We start from the raw sequence: 6000 nt of genomic DNA, 5'->3' as shown, positions 1-6000 counted from the left end.
ATATATATACTTACTTGTATCGTGGTGAAGAGGGAAGAATTGAAAGCTGCTGGCTGGTAAATTTGCCAGATAGCCTTTTCAAATCTGTCATGCAAATTCCAAAAACTGATGCTAAATGCTTTGAAAAACTCTGTATCAATAGAAAATGTTTGTAATGTACACACACACCTGTCATTGGATGTTACCGGATGGAAAAAATATAGTCAGCTACTTGACCTGTTTGGATGGAAATCAAATGGATATTCAATTTTAAGGAGGATGGTTAAGTTGAAAAAGTAGAAACCAAACTATATTTTTAAAAAACAAAAATACCCTTCATGGAAGGAAAGAAATTAATTTCCTAAATCGAATCTAATCTCATTATCTAAGTGTGTATCCAGATTTGAATAGAAAAATAATTCAGCCTCTCACAGCACACCAACATTACAATACATGGCCAGTGCATTTAATCACTCTCTCAATGCACTGCGTCAATGGCGGTTATTGAATGCAGGTCTGAATGGCTAGAGGATTTATATATATATAAAATCTAAATCAGTTAACTGCTATATGTTATCATATGGCTGGATGATTAAAAACCGTTTTTAAAAGTACTATTATAAATTGTTGCTACGCTATAAACACTTTCTAAGAGCCATGTACCTAAAGACTTACAGATAATGTTCTACGAATACGTCTTGTAGTGCTAAGAAAGTTGTAAACCATAAAATTCTAGCATAAATTTTGCTTATAATTAATATATTAAAATATCAATCTCTTACGTTAACGTCTCAAGTAAAAATTTTACTTTTTTATGTAGAAACAAGTTTCAAAACATTGTTCTTGTCAAATAAATTTCTTATACATAAGCAGGACATAGAGATTGGTCCATCAAATCATATGTTATCACCCCAAATTTTTTCAAAAAAAATGTCATTATTTTATTATTTGGAAAATACCTACACAATCTTCCCTCTTGAGCATGAGCCAACCATAAAGGAACCTCTTGTGCTTCCTCACTTGAAATTCCAAATTTTCTTTTGCTCTTTCTTTTCATTTTCTCTCTTCTTCTCCAACCTTGGGAGCAAACTTCATCAACCTACAACTCTTCAAAGAAGCACAAAAGGATCCCTTGGTGGTTCATCATCTTAGAGCTTCATCTTAAGCGACTCTAAGGTCATTCAAAAGAGAGAGCTCATTTCTAATATCATTCATATTTGAGATATGTAATCTTCCTCTTATTTTCATCTATTTCCTCTTTTCCTCTTGCCACCTCCCCATGACTGTGCAAGAAAGCTCAAATGATTTCTTATCTCGAATCAAGAGCTATATCTTGAGTGTATCGAGAGTATGAGCAAGGTGGAATAAATTATATTTCTTCATTTTATCTCCAAAAATATGTTTGCTATATTGTCTTCCCCCTTATATATGCTTGAAATGATGTTCATGTATGATATTCTAATTTTTCTTTAATTAATGAACAAATGCACGGTGAGAATGAGCACTTGGGGTTGGGATTTCTTCATTCATGTGTTGATTTTTGAGGTTGGGACTTGTCCAACCCGAGAAAGCCCTCCACGAATTTGTACATGTTAAAGTGCATCTTCATGTCATTTTCACGCTTAGTTTATTTCTTAATCACTCGATTAGGATCCCCAATGAGTGCTTCGTCATTCCACATTTCATGTATTTTTTATTTTCTTCCATACCAAATGGTGGAAGAAATGTATTTTCTTGAAGCAAATAATATGATTTTATGTTCATATTTGGAAGCATGTTTTCCAAAAGATTTTTAAAACCAAATACCCTCTTTAATGTGGCCATGGACACTCACTTTGGACTCTTAGATGAGTTCAAGCTCCCTTCCAGCCACATAAAACTTGAAGTCGGTTTTTTTCATTTTTTGATTTTTATTTTCATAAAGACATGTACGTATATACGTGTTATATATGTATGCGTGCACATGATTATTTCTTTTTGTCATTCTCTCTTTATGATTTAACATATCCTTTTACAAACTCCCATATACGTATATATAAATATATATACGTGTATTCCATTTTTTAAATCTCTCTCTCTTTTAAAATGATCTTCTTTTTGTTATTTGATTTAAACCTCATTTTCCCAAGGTTATATATATATATATATATATATATATATATATATATATCTTCCTTTTAAATCTTTGATTTTATGATTTTCAAAATCTATTTCTCTCTCTCTTTACCTATATCTCTCTTGGGATCGAGTCTTTCATTTTTTCTCATTCTTTTAATATTTTTTTCTTATCATTTTAGATTTTAATTTTTCATTTGCCGACTTCATCAAGACCACAAATCAAGTATTGACCCAATGTTGGATTCATGTTTGACGGTTTACAACCCCAATCTATTTTCAAAAACTTTTCCTTTTATATATGATAGTTATCAAAACAAAAATCTTACATGTATGTTATGGTAGGAATGTTTGTAGATAAATGTTGTGGTAGAAATGTTTTATTCTCTTTTAATCATATATGTTTCCTTCTCTTTTAATCATATAGGATCAATGCATTCATACATTCACAATCACTTAATATCACTTACGAACACAATCACATTTCTAAAAGAACTTAAGCAAGATGTGATGGAGCTCTAACTACGTGGTAACCAAATTAGAACAAAATCTCAAACCTACTTAAAATCTTAAGAGAACACTAAAATGACTTCAAATGATTTTCCAAGCTTTCCAAATGATATTTACAAAGATTTTTCAATTCTAGTTTTCCCTAAAATATTTCACATTCCCAAGTAATTCTTCAAGAATCTTTTCAAAAGTTTGAAACATCAAACTTTTAACATTTTTTCTCAAACATTACATGACATGTAGAATGAAAAATATGTTCAAGCCAAAACGAAATGCATCAAGGATAAACATAGCCTTTGGACTGATTACCCTCGGTAAAGGCACCGGAAACAAACGATCCTTGTACCGGCGGGCGAGTCCATTTCTCTCTCATTTTCAATAGAAAACCTCATTTTTCTGGAGCACTCCAAAACCAATGAAAATTTTAGGATGCAAACATCATCCTCATTACCAATGTCAAAAACATTGTCATGGTTGGGTGGAGCTAGGGAGCGGGGAGGGGCTATCCGCCAATTAATTTTTTGAAAAAAAAAAGTATCATATAAAATATGTTAAAAATATCATTCAACCTAAATTAATTTTTTAAGATTATATAATGACCCTTTAACCAAAATTCCTAACTCGCAGAATACCAAAAGAGTGACTCATCACCTGTCAAATCCTTGAAGCACGATTCATGTCCTTCCACCCTTTGATCCTCTCTTGTTTGAGTAGAGCATTAGCATAGCATCAACGTACGTGACAGGTCTGTAGGGAAAATGGAAGGGAAAATAAACGTAGGTGACTTGATTTCACGTGCTAGCTGGATAATGTCTCTGTCATTCTTTGACAATTTAGTTGCCCCGTTCATGGAAACATGTCAGGTATTTAACTTTCAATTATACTTCAAGAATTGAATACACAAATTCAATGTCTTCATGATGTCATCAGAAAGTTTGTTTTATGGCCCTCCCTAAAAAATAACCTGTTTTCCAACATTTCGTGCATCACCAACTAAACAATGAAGAAGACATGACTTTCACAAACAAGAGGCATGGCTCTTCCCAGCTAGCAATGTAGAATATCTGCACACAGCCAAAAAGCAGGGTTAACTTTGGTTAGTCAGACCTTGCCATCTGAAATCTTACAATGAGAGAAAAGATTAAACTTTCATACCAAAACCAAAAAGATTAAACTTTCATACCAAAACCACAAGTAAAATTGACACAATTCTAGATGGTAGGCAGTAAAATGAACAGATTCGGACGGATGCATCATGTAAAATATCTGACTTAGCGGATATTTATATGTTCAGATTTGAATACGAATGCAAAATATTACATACCATATTCGAATGTGATTTTTAAGTTTACATCCGAGAATCCGATCTGAATCTGATTTCCAAGTTTACATCTGAAATCCAATCCGAACTCGAATTTCAAATTTGTAACCGGATCCGATCCAACTCTAACCTTTTACAAATTTTATCTAATCCAAGCCAAATCTGAATTTGAGTTAATATCCATACTGAACATCCAAAATCAAATTTCATATCCAAATGTAATAATCTGATATCCATTTTCAATAATTAGCTCATCTGGAATATCTATAGCTCTATTGTGGATCCGAAATATCTAAATTCTGGTAAAATTTAACGATGCAAATAAAAAACCTAATTTTTCTAAAAAAAATAATCAGGTATACGAAGGAAAGAAAAAACACAGCTATGAGAGAACCTGCTCACCGTAAATTATTCTTTAGAAAAATAATGCATTGAACTAGACTATATATCCTAACAGTTTTTTCAGCAGAAAACTTAAAAGGAAACATTATTAAAGCCATTAGCCATCGAAATGGTTATATTATGGCACATAAATGAGAAATTATTTCAGTAAGATGAGTCAAATTGATCACTATTTTTTCTCTAGTGGCTAGTCGAAGTATTTGGAATGTGCTTATTCACTCAAAATGTTGTGCAGATATACTTCGGATCACAACCCCATCCTCATCTCATGCCTCCACCGAAGTGATAGGCCTACGGGCAGGGGCGGAGGGAGGGAGGGCCCGCCTAGGCCATGGCCCAACCCTGGTTAATGAAAAAAAAGAAATTACATCGAAAAAAATAAATTTTTTAATTGCACCATGTATTTTTTAAATTTGAATTCAATTTGGTCCTACCCGAATCTAGAGGTTGGACTGTCAGCCCGCCCCTAAAGAAAATCCTGGCTCCGCCCCTACGGGTAAGACAGTTTTTCGGCGTTATAACTTTTGGTCTCAAAATTCAATTACTTCGATTTAGTTAAATCCAAGTGGCAGTTGTTTAAATATGGGTGCGCTATGGTCCGCCTTCTCAAATGAATGGAGGTGGTGCGTCGAGCTACACAGGCTTGGAGTAAGAGCGGCATCTATAATTTTGATAGGATAAGGGCCAGCACGCACTATGGGAGCCATCTCTCATGCACACTTAGAGGACGAAAGAGGTAATCCTTCGTCTGTCTTAGAGGAAAATAAGTAGACAGTGAAACTTAGGTCCCTCCTGCAGCAGGAAGAAGAATTATGGAGTCAGAAATCTCAGGTCAGGTGAATTCAGAAAGGAGATTCTAACACTAATTTTTTCATGCACATGACCATCAATAGGCGTCAGAAAGCAAAATCAGATCCATTGTCAACGGCGATTCTCGCATCACAGATGAAAATGGGATTTTTAAAATCTGCACCTCCTATTTTGAAGGCCTCTAGGCAACAACTCTGCACCTGGCTGGCTTCCGGAAGGGCTTGAGAAAGGCCCTTTGGTTTCTAGTGCAGAAAATGACTCTTCATCGCCCTGTGATAGAGGAAGTTCGGTGGGTAGTGTTGGGAACAGACAGTAATTTGCCTCCTGAGCCCCATGGTTTCCCAAACAAGTTTTTTCATTCATTCTGGCCCATTGTCAAGGATGATGTCTCAGCTGCCATCAAGGATTCTTTTTAAAAAAAAAAATGGCAAGATTATCAAGAACCCATTTTGCTCTTACACCTAAAGTGCAGGGGACGAGCCAAGTCGACAAATTTCCCTCTGTAATAGTGTTCTTAAGTTCATTAGCCACATCATGGTTCTTAGAATGCGGCCCATCCTTAACCACATCATCGGGAAGAACTAGAGTGCCTTTCTCCCAGGATGGCAAATCCAAGATAGCTTCATATTGGATCATAAGATGGTGGTGGGCCTCAGCGTCAGGAACGCTATAGCAGCATGTGCTAAATGAGACCTTAACAAGCCCTACGATCGAGTCAGCTAGGGTTTCCTCGTCATGCCTTCAACCATTTGGGATTCCATAAAAGATGGATTAGTCGGATTCGTTTGTGCATCACCTCTGTTTCCTTTGCACTTCACATTAATGGACGTGAAGTAGAGTGGTTCGATCCTATCAAAGGGTTT

Source organism: Nymphaea colorata, chromosome 5 (genome assembly GCF_008831285.2).
Source record: "Nymphaea colorata isolate Beijing-Zhang1983 chromosome 5, ASM883128v2, whole genome shotgun sequence".
Classification (NCBI taxonomy): Eukaryota; Viridiplantae; Streptophyta; class Magnoliopsida; order Nymphaeales; family Nymphaeaceae; genus Nymphaea; species Nymphaea colorata.
This window is presented reverse-complemented; position numbering follows the sequence as displayed.